The sequence below is a fragment of the Euprymna scolopes genome, chromosome 5 (genome assembly GCF_053919585.1).
Source record: "Euprymna scolopes isolate OS-2025 chromosome 5, ASM5391958v1, whole genome shotgun sequence".
In the NCBI taxonomy this organism is placed as follows: Eukaryota; Metazoa; Mollusca; class Cephalopoda; order Sepiida; family Sepiolidae; genus Euprymna; species Euprymna scolopes.
The window spans coordinates 68,307,081-68,331,274 of record NC_136486.1 but is presented as its reverse complement, the minus strand read 5'-3'; the positions used below and the strand labels follow the sequence as shown (position 1 = coordinate 68,331,274).

Below are 24,194 nucleotides of genomic sequence, written 5' to 3'. Positions count from 1 at the left end.
CCCGTTCTATTAAAATACTATAGTAAGGCCGAAATATATGTAGGTCTTCTTTTACCTTAAATCCCCATGGCCGATATATGGGCCCATTGGAATCGAAAGGGTTAATATTGTTACAAACGTAAATCTAAGGTACCTAGCATAAATATATTCGCTTTAATTACAGTGAAAATATGCGATTTATAAAAATAAATATACGGTAGCCAAAGAGAATATTCCGTCTCAAAGCAGCATATTCTTTTTAAAAAGAATATTCCTATGCAAAAAAAGCATATTCTTTTTAAAAGAGAATATCCCCGTGTAAAAACGCATATTCTCGAGCATATCCTTAAAGAATATTCCCGGCATATAAAAAGAATATAGAGCATATTTGAAAGAGAATATTGTCACAGCCCTAGTAATCAGTTTTTAAGTAGGCTGTATGCTATCAGTAATAAATTACGAACCATTAATGAAAGGTAGTTCATCTCCAATCACCATTATAATGTAATAAAACAGTAGACTGAAGTGTTTTTCTTGTTATGCAAGTAGAGAAAGGCATGCGAACAAGAAGATATTCGAATTCATCTCATTCCTAACAGAAATTGTTGTCGTATTTTTTAAACGAACCTATTTTTCTGCTCGCGTTATATTACAATGCTGGCGGCGAAAAGAAACAACTTACGAAAGGAAAGCAAATGAGAAATTCAATAGATTTTCTGTCAGTCTCTGGACACTACTTTCTTTTCTAGACTATCCATCATCGCCTCTTCATGCAAAGCACAACGTTTTTGCATTGAAATTCAAGGAAATAGAAACAAACACCAAACGACTGAGTATCCCTGGAGAAAAATACTAATCTCAAACGAAGGTGATTGTTTTCAACTGTCACACCATTAAACTGTTGTTTTTCTTTCGTAAAAGGTAATGCTATAGAATAACAATTGGTTCGTACATCAGCAATTCCTGTGCGTAAGCAAATGCGCTCATATCCTCATGCCTGTCCACGTGTATTGAAGCATGTGCAAACCGAGTTAAAACGCATGTATATATATATATATATATATATATATATATATATAAATATATATACATATATATAATTATATATATAAATATACATATATATATATATATATATATACACACACACCATATTTCACTGTCTAGAATGCATGTAGTGTTATGAAAACCATTAAGAAAATATTGCTTATAAAGTAAACGGATTCGCATTCTGTATTTAATTGTTATCTAAGGATATCTCGCATAATATGGAACAAGAATGAAAAACTGAGGCTTTACGTGAGAATTTATATCGGTCCTAGTGTATAGCTGCGCGTGCTTTCGAGTTATTGTAAACAGCTGTGTTTTTTAATCATTATTGCTATTGCCGTTATCTTTATGCTGACACTGGCAATAGTCGTTATTGTATCCGTTGCAATGTGATAATTTCGTTCTGTTATTTTGCTATCTGTATGTATAACGATAGTTATTATGAGGAAAACGCATACTTGCTCTGATTATTCAATTAGCATTCGTATAACTTTTTTACAAATAAAATAGTTTTATCACAAGAAAGATTGTCTTGACACTCGTCATAGCTAAATACACATTTCTTGTCAATGAAATTTGATTCTTTTATAACCGAAAATAATATGTACAAAAGAGAGACAAAATCAAAATATTTATCTTCTATATAAATAAAACAGTACATGCATGTGTGTGTAAATATCTAACAGGTAAACTCATAAACTACTAGTCACATAACACTGAAATGTTCAGAAAATAATATTCATTAACCCAGAAAGGTTTATATCGAATAATATTTTTGTTTACATGCATGAATAACGCGTCCAGACATCGGCAAATTTACATGTCAAATGTACATTAAAATCGAGCAGACATTTTCTGCGGTCATTCGCATGCGCTCACTTAATAGAGAACAAAACATTATGCTGGAACGCTATATTTTTTTTATTTAAATTCTAGATGATAACACCAAGTCTTTTTTTTTTTTGTATTAATAAAAAAGAATGAAATAATACATAAAGTTTACTTGCGGTTTTGTATTTGTAACCTTATATATATTTTTTATTTTACGATCTCATATTTATTTCATATATACTTCTAAGATGGAGGGGTGGAAAATTATATACGGAATACGAACTTGCTGAAATAATAACATTTAGAAAGCCATTCTTAATATGGGAAGGGAAAGGTATTTTTAAACTATTCTGTACTTTCACCTAACAATTTACTTGATATGAAACCGAAATACAGACCATGGTGAAACAATAGCGTTATTATTTAGAAAGCCATTCTTAATATGGGTAGAGTAGGGCATGTTTTTTACTATTCTTTACTTTCTCGTAAGAATTTAAAATAATTGTCTCAGTCATGAAGAATAAAAAACAAAGTTGTTTTCATCAGGCATTATCTCCTCGTTAAAAACAAATATGGGGGGGGATGAGGTCGCTGAAATGTTGGACCAAACAGATACTGCAATTTGATCTTAGCAAAAAGGCCAAGTAAACGTAATATAGTTTACTACCAGGAATTATATTTTCCTTAAAAAAAATCAAAACAAAGATACAAAATAATCGACACAGAATATATTTTAAGAATAGGGGTATGTATCGAATTAATCCCGGAAATGGCTGAATCAGTTTACGATCTCAAAAATACTTTACTTTATATTTTTTTAAAAGAAGGGGGAGTAGGGATGCGGAGTCAGTCCCGGAAACCACTGAAGCAGTTTATTATCTCAAAATTACTTTATTATATATTTATAAGATACAGGGATGATATGAAGTCAGCCCCATAAATCACTGAGATTGTTTAGGATCTCAATATTCCTTTATTCCATATTGTGGAACCAGTTTTCAAGAATCCTGGCGAAAGAACTGGCCCATCAAATTATCGCCTCATTAGCCTCCTCTTACTTTTCGCCAAAATATTTGAGACCATAATTAACCATGCTCTAGTCTAACATTTTACAGACGCTTAACTTCTGACTGACCAACAATATGACTTTAGACAAGCCGTTCAACATCAGACATCCTAACTGTAATCTCTGAACGTATATACCATTCACTGGGCAAAGCGGGGGAGGGCAGCGCGGTAGCTCCAGATATATATATATATATATATATATATATATATATATATATATATATATATATATATATATATATATGAGGCTTTTGAGAGGGTATGGTATGAGGGTCTTCTCAGGAAAATTAGATCATACGGTATCACTTGTAGAATGCTTAATATTATTAAATATTTCTTAGATAAGAAAAACATCCAGTTTGTCCTCGACGGTCGTACATCTAAACAATATGATATAAATGCGGGAGGTCTCCAGGGGTCTATCCTTGAACCTCTATTGTACCTAATATTCGTAAATTACCTCCCCGACAAAATTGCTTCTGAGATGGGTATATATGCTGATGTCATCACACTCTATAACAGACGTGGCAGGAAAAGAAAGGATCACACATTTAAAGACATGGCAAAACACTAAAGGATGACCTCCATTCTGTAGTGGAATGGGGGCAAAAATTGATGGTCACATTCAATGCTGCCAAGACTAAACTGTTTTCCTTCAATAATTACAAGAAAACTTCTCTGCCACCAATAGCAATGGCGAGAGACTCTTTATCTGAGAGTCCATCTTTCCAACACCGTGGCCTAACGTTCACAGGAAACATGAGTTGAAACAATTACACTGAAAGTGTTGCCAGGGCCACTGCGAAGAAAGTAGGCTCTCTCTACCGTGCTAGAAAACTACTAACACCCGAAAGTATCCTGTACCTCTATAAGGCCACCATTGACCCATGTATGGAGTATTGTTGTATCATTTGGGCTGGAGCATCTGCTATTAGTCTCTCGCTCCTAGACAAGGTTCAAAATAGAGTCGCCAATCTGATAGGCCATGAACTTGCATCTAATCTTCAGCCTATGTTCCATCGACGAAATGTTGCATCCTTCTGCATGTTCTACAATTAATGGTGAATGCTCTGACGAACTGCAGACACTTGTGCCCCTCGAAGACATCCTCGACAAACCCCATCCCCACACAGTATAGATCCCTAGATGTAAAATATATTTCTCCTCCAGTAGTTACTTCCCCAGAACCGATAGATTATGGACTTCCATTCCAGGTTCCTGCTTCCCCAACTGTACTGATATGTAGGAGTTCAAGTGAACCGACATCTTTTTCCCAAACCCCTACATAGTGCCCCGAGTAGTTGTTGCTCCTGATAGTAGCCTCCTACGCCAAAGCTGCTATTTGCCTTGTTTGGTAAAAAGGTAATAAAAAAAATAATTGAAAGATTATCAAAATATAGACAGTAAAAGTATAAGATATACGTTGTCCACTGCAGCGACAATTTATAATTAGGATGCGAAGACGTTAAAAATAAAAAAAAAAACATAAACAGTAAAAGTCTAGAATTTACTTTGTCCGCTAGAGTTACAAGTTATAATTAGGAAACGAAGACGTTAAAAACGCAAATACGAAACGAAAAACAAATACAATCCAGAGTGATCAGATGCAAACAGTTTTCAGACAAGATTTCCTGTTGTTTTTTTTTTTTGTTTTTTTTTGTACTGAGGTAGACTTCAAAAGATCGCAAGTTTCTAAGACCAGGGGCGATATTAATCAAACACGGTGCTTTCGTTCCTTGACGATCTTATCAAGATATAAAAACACAAGAAAACCCCTAATGTTGTTCACAATATGACACTAAGCACCACTTGCGGTTCAATAAGAGATAACGATACGTGAAAATGAATGCACTTGTGTCGGTTGTCAACAGCATCCAATGTCCTTTATTAAAGATGCAGATGTCTGGTCCTAACGTATACACATCAACACAAATAAAGAAATACGTGTTTTACATTCTTTCAACACAGAACATCTAAGAATACGATTCGTTCTTTTTGTTAGCATGCTTTAACTGGCTAAATCCAAAATGCGTCTGTGTAATTTAAACAGTACTAAAACATACCCGTATGTCTATACATATTCACACGTGACCCATCAATTAATTCCACTATCACCATTATCTCCATCATCATCATCATCATCATCATCATCATCATCATCATCATCATCGTCGTGATCATCATTATCGTAATTAACGTCATCATTATAATTGTCGTTAGTATCAATATCACTATAATTACTTTGATCATCGTAATCATTATCATCGTCGTTATGATCGTCGAATTTTTACTATCACTTTAATCATAAGCAGTAAATTGGTGCTATTTACTACATGTAAAAATGTTCTAAAACTGCCTGCCTTTCTATCGCTGTAGCCGTTGAGAAAATGTTATATCCAATCGAAATTAGGTTGACATTTATTTGCATTTTCAATTAAAATCCCTTTGTGGATATTATTTTATGCAATTAGTGCATTTCTGAAGTCTCCATTGTTATTACGCGCACCGAATCTTATATTATATATGTCTTTCGCGATTTTGATGATGACGCTTAATTTCAGTAATCTATGAGGAACTTGTGTGTAAACTCTCTTTTACAAACTAGTAATTATATTTTCTCCAATTCTTTACACCATCTGTTTATCGTACATCGATTTCGCTTTGGATATGCTAGAGAGATAATGTCAGCGTTGTCATAGCTATAATGCAATAGTGCAATATACGTTTTTCTGTTGACAACACAAGTGAGGTAAATGGAAAGTTATCTGGGAAAATTATACATTGCACTTATTTAAAAGTTCAATGCCAATCATATTGCAAGCAATACTCTTAATATATTTGGAAATTGCGTAAAATTCTTTACAAATTATGGCTGACAAAGCAAGAGAATGTATTAAACAAAATATTTCGTTAAAACTTCCATATCAGTTTCCGAGCTCGATAGAAAGATGCCCGAGTTGAACACGATACAATTAAAGCTTGTGAAAATGAAACTCAGGATAAGTGTGTTAGAATAATCCTAATAATACGAATAACACACTACTTCTACCCAGGAATTACATCTGTCTCATGAGGAAATGTATAAACGATGCAACGTTGCCTGCATGCCACATTGATACATATATGTTGCTTCATTTTTACACAAACCGTGTACGTACGATGTCTTTACTAATAAATTTGAAAAATTAATTTGCTATAAATATCCGCTAGTCATCCGAAATTGTTACACATTCACAACTTCCTTGGTAGGCAGCAACATTGTAGCACAATTCAAAAATTTATGTTTAATCAAAAGGATATTCAAGGGTGGGTAAGACAACTGCTAGTAAAATAAAACAAACTACTACAATTATTAAGAATTTCCTTGTCCGTGCGTTAGTATAAATACAAAACCTAGACATATTCTTCTATGTGCTATTTAATGAATATACAGGTGCATAATTTGCCATTTATTATTTACTAGCAAGGCCTGTGTACCGTTATTGCACGGTGTAATTATAGAACTTTACAGAACTGATACGCTGAAAGTACCCCATTTCCAAAATACAAATTAAACTACATCTATGTAGCGCAATATCAGAGACTAAAGTAAGTTTATTTATTCTTATGAAGTGGTCAGTAAGTTCATACTTGAGGTTCCCACCCATGAAAAGTAACGTTAATTAGCCGGTTACTAAGCATAGTAAGATGTGTTTAAACCTAGCTATAATAGTAAGTATACAATTATATTTACAAGAAATTCTTTAAGTAATCTTGCAACAATGGACAGAAATCTTAAAAATCATTTTAGTTCATTTTTAACAAAGTTTCAATATGTGCATGTCACTTCTAGTAAAAAAAATGAATTACTAATAATTTTTTTGAACACATATTTTAATCAATCCTGATGATATTAATGACATAGGTTTTTCCAATGAGCGAGCAATTCTATACAATAAGGTAAATTTTATTTGTTTTCATATGTTATTGGTAATAAACTGAAATGGAAACCTGCACGGCCATGTTGGTAGCTCATGTAAAGAAGAAATATATTTCATAAAATAATTGTAAAAAATTCAGGTCACTTAACGTTTAATAACTACAGAGCTTAACACCCCCAAATGTGCAATCACTCCCAGTATAAGTCTCTAATGATTAAAATTGTGTGAAGAAACCATTACAATTAATTCCAAAATCATTAGTTCATGTATCTTTTTATGAAAAGTAATTCGTCTATTCTGAGTTACTTTTGTTATATTTGTGTTAAGTGGTATATACGTAAAAAGTAAAAATTCTCACGAATAAAAAACATGTTTAAAACATGCTATTAAATAACACACCGCTAGTTGTGAGGGTTTCAAATGAACGGAAACATTTTTTAGACTGAGTTTTTTCTTTTCTTTTCAAGTGGTCTATGAGTTGAAATTAGAAGATTATATAATAAAGAAGGTTAAAAATAATCGTTAATCTATATATACATAAAAGGCAAAATGTGTGTGTGTTTGTATGTCTGCAAAAACTTTGGACAGACGCGACGAACAGTGACAAACTCATCATCGTTTGAAAGCACTGGCTCTTGGACGACACATATCCGAGCATTGACCAAAAATCATTAATTATTTGACTGTCAACTGGGCGTTTTAAAAAGGAGGAATAACTTTTTGCAAACTCATTTACGCCTTGCAATGGCTAAGCTTAATTTGAACGGCGGTGATGTCGTGTGTCACATTGTCTCCGGTAACTAAACCGTTCGTCTTTGTTTTTTACTTCTTTTCCTTTTAGGCTTACAGGTTCGATCCCGCCTTACAGCTTACTACTTTACCCTTGAGCTCGCACGACTATTCGCTGCTATTTTCATTTTAGGGTATTTTCCACATTGTTAGGGCTCCGTGTTTCAATACACGTACCATAAAACCTCTCCACAGACGAACAACGCGGGGTACCACCGTTAGTAAATACCACAATAGAAGTTATCCTTTTAGATTAAGGTATTTTGTTTTGATTATACGAAATGATGAATCAGTTTTAAATTGCAGGCCCTGCTATTAAAAATACGTTAAAAAGCACATTAACTTATTCTGATACCGTTGGTCATAGTTTATTTCAATGAAGGAAATACTTCTGTATTCTGTTACTTTGGTGTTATTGTGAATTGTTCATAACGTAAGATATGGATATTGGCTTGTTATAACGAAATACTTAAAACCACGTTAATAATTCGTAAATATTAGTTCAAGTAAAACTAAATATATTGTAGTAGTTATTTATAATTATTTTATTTACACATTTCTTTATTGCATCTCATTAGCCCGTTTACTATTATCGGGCACGTCTAAAATATTCAAGAATATCTGAAGATATTATTTACAAAAAATACTGTTTTAATCTTATGTTATATTTAAATATATATAGACGTATATTTCGCTTATATTTCGCTAAAAAACGTGTTTATTTTATTATTTGTAGATATGAAAATGAGTAGGTAGACTCTTCTGAACGTAAATGCAACACATAAAATTTGAGGCAGCATAAAATACGTATTGCATTAGTTAGAAAATATTGACATGGCTCCTATATATGTAGAAAACTAAAAAACTTGTTGTTACACATTGTTTTCATTTATACATTTCACAGAGTTAAAATGATATTATCATCATGTTACGGACTTGTATTACATTTAATACTAGATCGGACCAGCGAAAGACTTAATATTATATCAGTAATAAAGAAATAATTAAAAGTGTTCAATACCTTGCACATCATACGTTAAAAAGGTTCAATCTGATTTAATCACAATTGTATAAATAATCAGCATTAGAACAACTCCTAATTGATCATGCCACTATTTATTATATACAATATATATTTACCCTTAACTATTTATTTTATTATATACGATATATATTTACCCTTCACTATTTATTTTATTATATAGGATATATTTTTACCCTTCGTCTTTGCGAGCATGTCATTCTGTTATATTAGTCATGAGTTTAGTATATTTTATATTTCATCACATTTCTAGGCTCAAATTTAACTATTAATAACACATATATTGTGAGTAAACCGGCTTCCGAAATGGTTGTGTTTATTAACGATGGTCTTTAAAGTAAAACATTTTCAGAATCGCACTCATTTTGCCATGATACATACATGTAATCTCATGGTTGTTATTACACGAAGAATTCATATAAGACCATAATTCCTGCTACAATTAAACTTACTATTACATATACATAATGATGAAAGAAACATACTATTTACAAAGAGAATACCACAGAATATGACAGATGCCACTACTAATACTACTACTATAATTGCAATTACTAGGAATTCTACTAATGCTGATAGTAATAGGCATACAATAGGTTGTTTCCATCAAATATGCGATTAAGCACATTCTTAATGGTTGTTTCGTATGGACGTTATGTCCTATTCGCTTTTACAATGGTATTAGAAAGCTTCGTTTATTTAACTATGTATTACTTTGAAGTAGGAAAGTGACTATATTGAGAATGGAAAATCGATTGATCTAAACATTCAAATTTGTTTTTCAACTCATCATTTATCCGTTTGGACGTTTACCGGTTTTATCACATTTGAATAATGCTAAATCTTTTCACATTTACGGTGATTTGATGAGAACAAACCCATTATAAGGCGACCATTAATAGGTTACATTGAACACATCCTTTGCCCTTTAAACTTCGAAATAATGATATGATCAAATTTCTGTGTAGCGGAATGAGGATTGTGTTTGGTTTGTGTGTCTTTTTATCTGTACTTATGTGTGTAATCGTGATACATCTAGGGGCTACATATGGCCATGCTTATAATGCCTTATCTTTTAGTTAGTACGCACGTGTGAATGTGAGCATAATCAAATGTTGACATACTTTTTGTCTGCCTATTGGCTTCGTTTCACGTACCTGCAAATAAAACCGCATGCACAAATATACCAGTCGGTTGATCCTTTTAATTAATGCTTGATTTTCTTAACTCTTTCGTACGTTTCTTTCTCCGACGCATATTTGGGATAATCTGATAATAATTAATATATAAATATGATGTATTAAGAGAGTAAAAATTGAGGCGTTTTTCTGATTAGATGAACAATGTAAAACGATATTACATTTTAATATCTGAGATATTTACACTTACTATCCTGTACGACATAGTATGTTTGTAATTAAACAGAAAAGAATTGCAAATTATTGAAAATGCATTCTAATGTTGTCATTATTTATTACACCCTATCTCATGTTAACAATGTTTTCGACGGACATACTGTCTAACGTGTTGAACTTGCTGTCCTCGCTTAAAATCACATTCGACAAATACGAAGAGTAACGATATTTATTGCATCTTCTAAGTCCAGACGGCGCTTTCTGTTCTTAACAGAAATCATTGTTTTTGTCTTACAACACAGCCTCGCAAATTATATTTCTTCAATCTGTTCATAACTTTTTCATAAGATTACACTGTTGGTGGATAAGGTAAGCCGTCTCAAATCTGTTTCTTAGGCTTGAGATCTTGATCTTCCATGTAATGAATAACTGTGGCACGACTTGATTTAGGAGTTTCAAGACTACTGCCGATGTTCTGGTGATTTTGCCGTCATCCGTATTTTTTTTCTCATTGCATTTCAATCTGCATCGTATTTCCAAATTGGATAAATCAGAAAAGCGAAGAGTAATGAGCGTTTGACGCTTACTAAGACCACGTTGAGGCATATGGTCTTAATATCATATTACCTGAAAGAACAACAATTACGATTAGAGATGTTTTATTTCCAAAATATTGATATTTTAAGCTGGTGTCAAGCTCATTAGTTGCTGTGGAGTTTCTTTTTTTTCTTTCTCGAGTTGAAGCAATTTTTTAATTGCCGTTAACACAAGGCTACTTAAATTTAAAGAAAAATATGAACAAGAATAAATATAGAGAAATAAATACGAAATTAGATGAGGTATAGGTTGTCTTAACAGTTACATTCAATTTGGGGTAAATGCCCTGTTTTTGAAACAAATGGTGAGTGTAATTTCTTTTTTGGCACCACTGTATATATATATATATATATATATATATATATATATATATATATGTGTGTGTATATATCGTTTAACTAATTAACGTCCAAATATCTTTTAGTTAATTTGTTTCGTAATTATGTTGAATTTTGTTTTAAAATGTCAGATTAAATTGTTATATAATGAATTATCCTATATTTGATATGCAAGTAGATATTTAGTTTTCATTAAAATATATCTGAAGAAAACTAACTGTTTAGTAAAGGTCTAAAATTGTATATATCACCCTTAAAAAGTCCATGGACGTTTGGGGTTACATCTTTTTTACTATTTCTTTATTGCTATAACGTAACGCAAAATACGTTCAGTATCAATCGCTTTCGCTATCTACTTGCATTGATTTACCGTGATAATATTCACTTTCTAAAAGAATTCTCTTTATAATCAGTAGCAAACAAATAATTAATTGCTGTTACGATATTCACATAAAATATCGCTACCAAATCAATCATACGATAGGAGATTGAAGTGCTAAGGAATATTACAAGTGAAACATTTTCTGTAAAATTAAAAAAAAATAGCTTTCATTTATTTTTAGTTTTATATGAGAAATGTATAATTTATTGGGCAACTGATATAGCGCATTTTATACCTATTTTACCCCAAACAAGATACATTCGATTATCGGAAGGGGCAACTAATTAGGGTCGTGCCTAGGACAGATTTAGATCTGGGTTTACGTTGCATTTGAACTTCTCCATATCTGTACAGTTTGGGAAGCAGGTAGCTAGAAGGGGATTCCAAAGTCTAGCCATTCAAGGGAATAAGTTATTAGAATAGGATGCAACATTGCGGCCATGGGACAGAGGTTGGGGCCTAGTTGACAAAGTGGATCCTATTTGATTGGAGACACTTTTGGAGCTTATGCAAGATGGAGAGACTAGTGATATATGCACCAGGTGTAGTAACAATACACCATGCATGGGCGAATGGTGGCCTTGTAGAGTAAAGATTATCTTCAGGTGGAGTAGTTTGCCAGCACGGTAGAAATAGCCTGATCTCCTTGCAGTAGCCTTCGTAATGTCTTCAATGTATTTGTTCGAGTTAATATTTCCTGTGAATATTTAGCTGGGGAGTTTGAAAGAAAGAATTCTGTAGTACGCAGTTATTTGTCTTACTATCATTACAAGAAATGTTAACTTTCATTTACGTCCCAATTTCTCTACGATCTGGATATCATTTTGTAAGTATTCTCTTGGATTTGTGTGCATCCGTTATTCCTTAATGCATCTTATACAGCATTGTATCATCAGCAAATATTGGCCATCTCGGACACAATATTATCAAGGAGGTCATTACAAGACATGTTTGTAAATCTGCAATGTATGTAAGTCAAAACTTAAAATATGTGCACAAATGCTTACCATGTTTTCAGATACTTCTATGTAGTCATTGGGATAAGAATTGTCGAGTCTGTCTTATGGTGATCTTCCTGTAAAAAAGAATAACGCAATTAAAAAATGTGGATATTGTAATACTGTTTGCATAATATTTTCATATTTCATTATAAATTACTAGAACAATAATATTAACATAGTTTGCTTAAATATTTCATGCTTTTTGATCCCAATGATTCAGATATTTTAATCAAACAGCCACAATTACCATGCGTTTGACTTTATTGGTTTCATTTACACCTCTGGATTATAAAATACTGTAGATTCTTGTTTATTCTTGCATATTTCACGATGTAATAATTAAAGCATATTTGCTAAAACATGATTTTAAAAAATGTTGGTATTTTTATTCTGGTAGGTTTTATCGTCTATATTTATTTCATTACTCTAGCTAATTCCATTAATTAATTTATTCCACTGCTTTTTATATAAACTCTGTAAGTTGTTAAGCCGTAATAATAACATTTTTTTTGCTTAAATGCACGTATCTGTTTGTATTAAATTAAAAAAAAACGTATTTTCCCAGTTGTTGTTTCAAATGGTGACTGGGTTTGAGTTTGTTACATCATTCTTCACAGTAAAGATCATACCTCTGGTGTAGCTCTCAGTGAAGGTTGTTTTGTACGTTTGTGTATGCCGTTCATGTAGCTAGTTGCATTAATATATGCTGCAGTATATCGTAGCGTATCGTTGTCTAATGGTTAATTCTTTGATATTATTGTCAATTGTTTTTATGAAGATTGTATATTTTTTCTAAACATTCTTAATCATTTTATTTTATTTTCACTTTTATAATTATATATTTTATAAATTATTTGTAACATTTTTTCGTACGATTGCTTTTCATTTTATGAGGGCGGCTAGATGTACCTGTATTTTAGTTCCAACAATCACCCTCAAATATAAGAAATGCTATTATGTCATGTACTATATAAAAATTATCGCAGTGTTTGATGTTGTATAAAACAATCCAAATAGACTATACAGTAAAAGGTTAAGGTTACATAAATTAAAAGGGTTTTAATAATACTCTCCAAGTTATTGTCTCAGTTTCTCAATAGGAATATAAGACGTCACCTTTATTCAACTATAAGCGTTATTGTAATATTGTGCCAAAGAATTAACGTTGAATAGCATTGCCAAGTTAAGTCTTTTTAAAATAAAAGCATTGGATACTTTTGCTCTCTAAATTTGTCAGGGAATTATTCTCGAAAATATAAATATAAGTTGTAGCATTGTTAGCAGTTTATTTATTTATTTAATTTTTTGACGATAGAAAAATTAAACAAGAGAATTGTAGATGTGCATAAAAGAAACGTAGTAATCATACTTTTTTCCTGTCTCAATGAAAGAAGCGAGTTGCTAAGTTTCAACAATACACAGTAGAAGAAATATTAAAGATCTTTCATTATACTTTCTGTAAAACGGCAGCAAAGAATGCAAATTGAATAAACAAGTAACAAGAAATAACAACTTGATTTAGTGTATTATCAATGGAAAATATGTTTAATAGAAAATATGAATGTAAAGGCACAATAGACATGAAAATAAGAGAACAATGCAGATGTCAGTTTATAAATAGTTTCATCGATATTGACATGTGAAAATGCTGGGATGAGTCGATTACTCCGATCGATCAAAAAAATAATGAACAATAAAGAAACGAATCATATTTATAGGTCAAAAATAAAACAAACTCTCTATTGAACTGAACAGTTCAGTTTAGCACATTATACCCGAATAAATTGTTAGGAGGTTTTCTTTATTTTGGGAAAGCAACGAAGAAATAGCAAAGGGAAAAACAGTAAACTTCTACAATTATGTTGGAAAATTCGCAAATAAAATGATCCATTTTAAATGTATTAATTCATCATTATTAATTGGAAAACACGGGTAATAAGTTAAAACTATCTAAATGTTGTATATATTTGGCTAAACATTTTATTTTTTCAAATTAGCAATGAGCTATAAGTACTTCGTGAAAACCTATATGCATCCTATGTTTCAATTGTATAAATAAGTTAATCAATGAGTGTAGAATCACTTAAACACATTTTTATTGTGCAATTTTTAGATGTTAGTCAGTGTGCTAGTTGAAAATAAAAATATACCATGTACTATTGTTATTTAATTTAGTGCATAGAATATACAATAAGTGTGTTAGGCATAATATATAACATATTATTGATAATATTTCTTAATAATGCCCATTATATGTTAGATATCTTTGACAAAACTGATTCAAGCTGAGCAATATTCAATAATTTACTGTAGGTCAGTAACAAGTCTACGATAAAGATCACACACTATAAGCTAGATTGTAAGGATTTTATCCCAAGCTAGAGCCTCTGCTTTTACGCAGTATTGAAAAATGTAGAACAATTATTTTATAACTGTCTGTAGAGGTGGAATCGAACCCAAGACGCCCAGTTACAAGACCGGATTGATCTTGGCGTCACTCCCCCCCATAGAAGTAGACTACTTGCCCGCTTGCATGCGGCGAGAGCAAGCTACTTAAAGAAGACGCTCATGGCAACTGGTGTGCTTTCAAATATACGTCGTCTTACCGACACTTTACATGGCGTCGCCGATATAGGAAAACTGCTACAAACAGCGTTGGAATATGGACGAACAAACGCAGCAAACATTCCTTCAACAGATCTGGAATAGATACAAGAGATGTGTGGGTTGACGGAGCCAACACTGTTTAGAAACGAGCTGAGAACGACCTGTTCCCCAGAAGTAAATCGGCTTTTGCTCAACATGGTAGGAGCAGAAATACTGAACTCCGTCGCGGAAGAACAGCTGTTACGACAGATAAAGGTTGTAGCCGTCATAACCCTACACAAAGAAGTGTACCAGCAAGAATTCCACTCCGTAAGGCATACGGAGGGAGATCGGTTACGGACTTCGTGGACCAACTTCTATCAGTTGCTAAATTCTGCGACTTCTCAGTAACTTGTCCGAACGGGATAGGATATGGTCGGAAAGTCAGCCGCTCCAACGATATGGTAACAGGAAAAATGGTAGCAGGGCTGGGAAACCTGGAGCATCAAAGCAAGATGGTGTCGGAGGCTGCGACACTTACGACACTGGAGGAAAAATTAAACAGGCTCGTCCGCCTAGAGACCACAAACAAGTGAATCCCTCATCTCCACAGTTGTGTATACCCTACTAAAACTCTCTTCCGTTTGCCTATTTCCCACTTGATTATAACTTGGATGTCTTCAAGTCAAACATAAACAAATTCCTGAAGTAAGACACATTACAAATCTCCATTACTAAAGATCAACGCGATATTATCCCATTGATTACTGTAGACGCAATAACACTTATCCTCAAGTGGTTTCCGGGCCTTGATAAGTGTTGACTACCATGTAAAAAATACGAGCGTACAGAGGTCATGCCGCAGGCAGCAGCTTCGGGAGAATCAGATCGTATCAACTCCGAGTGACACTGACCCTGTAAATAGTGTGGGAAGATCCCACACCCTCACGGCTCAAAAGGACGAAGGTGGCTGCCCAGCAGAAAGATGAATTGTCACAATTACGTCTTCACCGGACATTTAAAAAGATCTGCCGAAAACCGAATCAGGGGTCTAGCAACAGATCTACAGATGGAGTTGTCGAGCAGCATCTATAACAAGGACACAAAAAGGGTCGTAATCGGATGATTTACCTAGATGGACGAATAAAAAAAGAGGTGAAGCAAACCTGACAAAACCAAGGCCGTGCTGCACTTTATTTGGAACAAAAATAAGTATTGAAGATCCAACTCCAACCCTGACAGTAAAGATTACTCCGATTCCAGAGGCCTATGCAGAATTCGGGCGCATCTCCATAAGACCAGCCGGTCTCCATACTTACCGGATTGATGCGATCGCAGGCACTGGAACACAGATATACTCTAGCTTACCAGAAATCCAAAAAAAAAAAATGCTGAAGTTTCCAGACAAATATCTAGTACCGACCTGTCACCGAATTCTTAGAAATCACAAAAAAAGATACTAAATATAAAAGGCATGATATTCGCTAAAATCAGAGTAGGATCGCAGGAAATACGTCAGATTATACATGTATCTAAAAATACATCAGATTTCTGCCTGACCGAGTCAGCCCTAAATTGAAATGTCATTTAGGCATACTATGGCGTACATATATAACTGAAGCAAAAATGGTATCGTATTCAACCCCCAGAAATTTCACTTCGCAGAAAATGAAATGGATTTTTTTTCGGGTTCTTGATAACGGAGAACGGGATAAAACCACCTAAATACAATGGCTGTAGCAATACGGATTTTTCTGACGCCAAAAATATAACTGGCATAAGATCCTGGTTTGGAATGGTAAACCAGGTAGCCTAAGCTTTTTCTCAGGACGAAGTAATGGCCCCGTTCCGGGAGCTGGTGACGACAAAAAATCGAAAGTTCTAATGGTATAGCACAATTGATCGAATCTTCGAAAACTCGAAAAGAAGGATCACAGAAGAGATCGAAAATGGTATAAGAACCTTCGAAGTGGGCAGACTAACTTGTTTGTCGACGGATTCAGTAGAGCAGGCTTGGGATATTTTCTTTTCCAGAAGCACTGCAACTGTGCCACCGAAGTGTGGTGAAGACCACTAGAGATTACTCCTGGCTAGCTCACGATTTACTAATGACAAAGAGTCCCGATACGCACCAGTTGAGAAAAGGCCTTGTCACATGTTCGTTTGGGGATGCCCAGAGGTGTTGGTTACCGTGGACCATAAACCCTTGGTGAAGATCTTCTCGGACAAAGCTCGGGGGGACATAAAGAACCCAAGACTATTCAATTTGAAAGAACGGTCGAATAATTCCGAATAAAGCATCTCCCAGGCAAACTCAATGGGGCACCAGACTGTACATCGAGATGTCCAGTAACGTAAAGGCAGGAGGAAGCAGACGAAAAGGACATCGGACAAACGACGATGGATAGTGTCATCAGACGGTAATTTATCTCCACCTATGAGCAGGACCCCAAATTAACAGCAATATCAGCCGCTACTGAAGGGTAATACCGTACCCTCACTGAATTCATAAAAAAACTGTTTTCCCTAAATCTCGGCACGAAATGCCGGAGACAATTCGGCGTTTTTGGCATAGGAAAGAGTTATATTGCTTGGAAGGGATGACGATAATGGAAAATAAACTCCTCATACTCATAAATTATGTGCGGAAGTACTGAAATCGCTCCAGTCGGCGACTCAGGGCGTCAATAGAATGTTGGCAAGCGCCATAAAACAGGTGTTGTGGCCAGGACTGGACGCTAGCATTCTTCAGACTCGGATCCAGTGCAAAGTATGCAACGTTATAGCTCCATCACAACCTAGGAAACCCCTAATTCCGTCCTCGAACCCCGAGTTCCCATTTCATAAGACGATGACGGACTTTTCGATTTACGAGAGAATAACTACCTAGTAAATGCAGATAGATACACCGGATGGGTAGAAGTCACTCTGATGTCGTCCAGAAATACAAAGGCCACATGTGACGCCCTACGAAACTGGTTCTGCACGTACGGCGTCCCGGTGGGACTGTCAACCGATGGTGGACCACTGTTTAACTCCAGTGAATATAACAGGTTCCTAGAAAATTGGGGTAATAAGGAAACGAACATGATCAGCATATTACTCTCAAAGCAACGGGAGAGCAGAATTGGCCGTTAAAACTGCTAAAAGTATACATATTGGTATCACGGGCAGTTGTGGTTGTCTATGCTATGACCGGGCAGCTATATCCCTACTGACTCATCGCAACACCCCGGTACAAGGGCTGCATATGTCTCCAGCGATGATGCTCTACGGTCGTGTGATAAAGGATCATCTGCAAGTGCCCCAGGACCGATATCGAATCAATAAACGCTGGAGAGAAAGCAGTCATTATAGAGAAACAGCGATGGTAAAAAGACACTTACGGAATGAAAGGGAATATAATCGAAAAAATCACACACTTCAGGAACTGAAAATCGGAAAAACTGCTCAAGTTAAAAATCAAGTTGTTACACACCCACGTCGATGGGCAAAGACAGGGAGGGTGGTCGAAAAACTGGGTAATCAGCAGTAAAATGTACGCATTGATGGGAGTACCCGGGTAACCAGTCGCAATCGCAGATTCGTCCGAAGAATAAAACCTGTTGTAGATACCCCATGTCATTTGATACCTGAGGAGACACCAGGAATGTGGAATACAATGGACAACATAACAGCGCCCCATGTGTAGGGATAACACCAGCCCGAAACATCCGACACTCTACCAGAACATATGGAGGTTGATGGAACAGCATCCCCTGGAATGATGGCGGTTGAGGAAGACCAACAGCTGCCTCGTAGAAGAAGAGTAACGAAACTACCCAACAACTACTCTAGAGCCTCAAATCATTGGACCACAACGCGAGTATCTTGTGGCACAAAAAGAGGGAAGGCGTGTAGAGGTGGAATTGAACGCAAGACACCCAGTAACAAGACCGGAGCGGTCTTGGCGTCACATCTCCATAGAAGTAGACTTACCCGCTTGCATGAGAGGCGAGAGCAGGTTACTTAAACAAGACATTCACGGCAACCAGTGACGTCTGAAATGTCGAACTTCAAAACGATACTGATTTTGTGAACATCCGTCGCCCCAGTAGAAAGTTTTAGGCAGACACGCACACATACCTACATATACATATATTGGTAACTAAACATTTTTGAAACAAACCGATAAATAGTTTGCCCAATCTATGATTACCCGTTATGTAAAATTTTAAATGTTTTGACCAGAAATTGTCTGAGTAATTTAGTAGACCATAGAGATCATTTTTTTTAACTTGACCCCTATTATGATCCCTTCAAATTTATAATTTTTTGGCTCATATCAAATTAATTAGTTAGATCCATGTCCAAGGAACCTATATCTAAAATTTCAAATGTTTACACACAAAATTGACAGAGGAGTTTGGTAGGGTTTTCAAAGGTCAAATCGTTGAATTTAGACCCCATACCAGCCAAATTTATGGCCGAAAACGGATTACAAACATTTTCCCAAAAATCTGTACCTTGGATATCAAATTTCGAGTTTGTAGACTGAAACTTGAGAATTATTGCATAGGAATATGTACATAGACACACATAGAGACACGTTCACTCTCGGCACTGTGTTAATCCAGTGTCAAAGAGAAGTCCAGGACGACAGGAAAGAATACTGAAACAAGCCTAGAGCACATACATCACTACGAAGTCCAAACTGGTCACCCATTTAGTACTGACCAGGTTCAACGTTGATTAATTCCGCTGATCCAGCAAGAAGCGGTGTCCCAACGTGATTATGCCATATATATATATATATATATATATATATATATATATATAGAGAGAGAGAGAGAGAGAGAGAGAGAGATGCATATATATGTATATATATATATGTATATATATATATATATATATATATATATATAGATAGATAGATATGTATAGATGTATATATAGATATATATAGAGAGATGTGTGTATATATATACATATATATATATATATATATACATATATATATTTATTTATAGTCTGAATTGCATGTTGTATCCGCGTGTATTTCTTTTTATATATTTAAATATGTATGAACAAAAAATCAATACGAAAAATATATAAATGTTTATATCTTTTTCTGTATTTCTTTTGAAAAAAACAAGAATTTGTCCTTAAAAAGCACATATTTTCGACCGATCCTTCGATCTTCCTCAGTGTGAATGATAGAAAACATTAGTGAGCGGGTAGAGTAAGCAGCGGAGGAGGGGCACGTGTATAGCCATTAAGGTAAGTATCTTTTTGAATATGACCCTTCCAGCATTATCGACTTGGAATGGTCTGCAACTTGTGTGGCCTCTATTCAAAACTAAGTCTTTCATAAAAATCGGAATCGGACAGCCACGAATAACACGAACATACTCGTTAATGTGAACATACATGTATATACACTCGCGTACTACTACATATGCTTCTTCCCGTACTCATACCTACACAGCATACGCCCGGCCACTTTTATGGACGAGTTAACATATACAGCTGGAGATTGATGAGCAGATTTAGAAGGTAAGTAGGTGTGAAGTAGACTCTCTTTTCCAAGAGTTTGGACTTATTGTGGGTCTAGGTTGTCTGGATTGTCTGCACGTACCCACCCACTTACACGCACTTTCTCACATCCACATCCACACACGCGCGTTTATTTATTTTTTTAAACTTTTTTGGTAGATTTTGTTAATTGATATATACAAACATATAACGGTGGAAAAAATAAATAAAATTAAGTGAAATAACTAAATAAACGGAGAATATTCTTTTCATCATCATTTACTTAATTTTTTCTATTTTAGCTGAAGCATATTAAAATTTATTAAAGTATTCGGAGTGTTCTTTTTCTTTCTTCTCGAACCCCTATGTCTTCTCCTATTTACACATATATAACCGAAAATAAAATATTCCAATTTTAGTTAAATGCATTTCTATTACCCAAATATTACCAAGACTTTTATAAGAATAAGATAAAGTAAATTCATAAATATATAAATCCATGAATTTAGCTGTCTTTTGTGTCTTGCTATGTGTGAACGTGTCCCCCGTCTGCTTGATTAATTATAACGTCTTCCCTCTTTTCCGTGTGTTTTTATAATACTGAGTCGATCATTTCATCTTTTGTCTTTCCTCTAACTTCCCCTTTCCTAGTGCCCTCTGCTCTCACCATTTAACGTTCCTCTGTCCTCCTTTCTCTCTTAGACACAAAAGATTGTGTCTTATAATATGGAGCTTTAACTTTTAAGCGTTATTTTAATGTAGTTTATTTAATATGTTTAATACATGGTTGCTGCTTTCCAGGACATTTTAGCGTCTGTTAAGGAATAAACATATTAACCTGAAATCATATACTCCATATATATTAACCTGAAATCATATATATATATATATATATATATATATATATATATATATATATATATATATATATATATATATATATATGATTTCAGGTTAATATTATTCAGAGGTAAAACATCCAATTGATTTAATAAGGATTATAAAAGACATCCCAATAAATATTAGAGCAAGTTATACGTTTAATGTAATTTAACCTTAGTAGTTTTTTACTGCAACAGTTATTAGTAGGTTTCAGTTAACCAGTTCTAAATAATTTAAGACATCATCTATTGTTTTTTCAAATGTGTATCCCTTAATAATATTTTATATGTGAAACATACAGCTACCCCTGAAGAATAGAAATTTGGGTTACCATAAACATGAATAAAACATGTTTAAAAGGATTACACCTCCGTGAGCCATGATAGAATATAATATAAATGAAGCGCCCTTACAGATACTACACTTTGTATAAAAAAGGGAAGTGCCTACTGATTAAATGACAAGCATTGGAAATTCATACTGATCACTTAATAAAAATGATAGAATTCTATTCATTTCCGAGATACAAATGAAAATTAGTAAATATATCAGTAACGTAATGATTACGCATATATTCATGTTGTAGCCCTGTTTAGGGGTCAGAATATTAAGGTTAAACGGTTCTAGTATTAACTGCGAGCGGTTAAACTACGTGTGTTCTGTGCTCGTGGGAATAAATGTCTGGCTTACATAGTACGAGACAAATCCATACTATCATAGGTATAGAGGTGTTAACTACCTCAGAATACACCTACTCCGAAGATGTATTTCCTCGAATATAGTTTTTATTCCCTGTCAATTTCCTTTTTCTGCCTTAACGACGTATTTTGTTACAAGTTTGAGGGTGGGGGGTTTCAAGGTCAAACACGCCATACAGTAGGCCCAACGTCTCTTCTTCTAACGGAGTTCTACTTAACTCGTTTTAGAAACCATTTGCATAGTTTCCTCTCTCAATCTAAGAGACCCGAATATGTTGTCACGTCAAGAAGGAAAATCTGATATTTAAACTGGGAGGTAGGCGACTCTAAGGTCATTTTCGACAAACTTCCTGCAGCTGGTGTCTCTAACAAATTCTCTAGTTTGGCAGGCTCTTCCTATTGCCGACTTTTATACTCCTTTTTGTCTATTTGCCAGGTGCAGAGGTACAATACTAGGGACTCACCAGTGCCACCCTGTACTTAGTTTTGTTTCCTGACCAGGACATTGAACGCCATTGCCTTAGACCTGGTTTTCTACTTTCTTTCACAAACTAAGTAAATTATATTTTCTTGCACGAAACTGGGGCTCATTCTCAGCCAGAATTCATATATAAAACTGCGAAAATAATTTAATCAGCACTTCAAAATTTACGAAACAATTACTTTAAAACGTGTGTAAATTATTATCAGATTAATAAAATATTGTTATTACAGCAACAGTTAAACGCCCACCAGAAAAGAATCTGCTACGAATGCGGGTTGTTTCATTTGCAGTATGACTAATTTTTGCTTGGATAGGGACTGCCGACTTATAGTTTGCGAAAAGTATAAGCAGGCGCATTTTTTAATAGAAATGTGTGTTTATTTGACCTATTTCAGTGATGTAGAGGGTACAGTCACATAGTGATAGGTGTCCAAGTGGGGTTAGGTGTTCAACAGTTAATCTAATATGTGTGACTGCATTTTGGAAATTAATAATTATTTTATTAAATACTTCAGGAGATGATGTTAGGATGAGAATGTCATCTACATATCTTGTGAGGAAGATGTGGATTTGTAATCATCCAGCGCGTCTTGTGCTAGTCTATTTGTATACGTTATAGTCAGAATACCGGATAGGGGTGTCCTAATATATGTTTATATGTGTTTTGTTTACTCGTAACGGCCGATTCAGTTAAACCAAAGTTGACAGCATAAAGAGTGAATGTAATTTCTACCCATTGAAGATGAGAGATTCTCTCGAAAAATTATTATACAATCTACATTTGAAAAGTTACATCTATAATCAGGTAAATGAATAAAAAGTATTATTGCGTTATTATTATAGTTTATTCATGTATTTATCTGCTTACTATGGCTCTACAATTCCTATATTGATAAGTCTTCAAAAACACATTTTACCAGTTAAACAATGCTTAGAGCAAACCACGACCTAATTCTTGCATGCTTAAATATTTTATTTTTGTTCAGGGTTTCGCATCGATTAAGAATAAAACTAAATCGCTCGAAGATATTGACAATGTTAGAATGAGATACGGAAATGACATTACAGAAAGTATCGGTGAAATGTCATAAATTAATTAATATCAGACAGTATTATATATGTAATCACCAAAATGTTGCATAAACTAATAAAATCAAGCGTGAATATTAAAAAAAAAACAAAAGAAATAACATTATGAGTGAAATAAGAACAAAACCCGTACAACGGAAATGAAAAAAAACTACTTTAACAATTACAAGATGCCTCTCCAACCTCCTATATCCATGACAAATAGCACCCTGCCGTAGAATTCTACTTTCAAATTACTCGGCCTTATATTTTCGAGCAATATGAACATAGAGAATATTGCAAAGCCTACTGCAACGAAGGTGGGTTCCTCTATCGCTCTAGAATACTACTCACGCCTGGGAGTATCTTCCACTTTTAAAAGGCCACCATTCGCCCATGCATGGAGTATAGTTGCAAGATCTTGGCTGTTGCATCAACCACTAGTCTTTCCCTCTTAGATAAAGTCCAAAAAAGAGATGCCAATTTAACCAGTACCACTTTATCAACTTAACTCCAGCCCCTCTCTGATCGTCGCTATGTTGCATCACTGTGCCTGTTTTAATCGAATGTTCTGATGAACTTGTTTTACTTGTACCCTCTCGAAGCACAT

The 24,194-nt window shown here is 34.4% G+C and overlaps 1 protein-coding gene across 2 annotated transcripts in view; it reads right to left on the bottom strand.

Moving 5' to 3' along the window:
- The window catches only part of LOC145276833 (RYamide receptor-like), an 862,370-nt gene that overhangs the window by 272,617 nt on the left and 565,559 nt on the right, over window positions 1-24,194 (bottom strand). For both annotated transcript variants that reach the window (XM_080128194.1, XM_080128195.1), the window contains one exon: window positions 12,359-12,426. The gene's annotated coding sequence lies outside the window, so the exon portion shown is untranslated. The remainder of the gene's footprint in view (window positions 1-12,358; window positions 12,427-24,194) is intronic.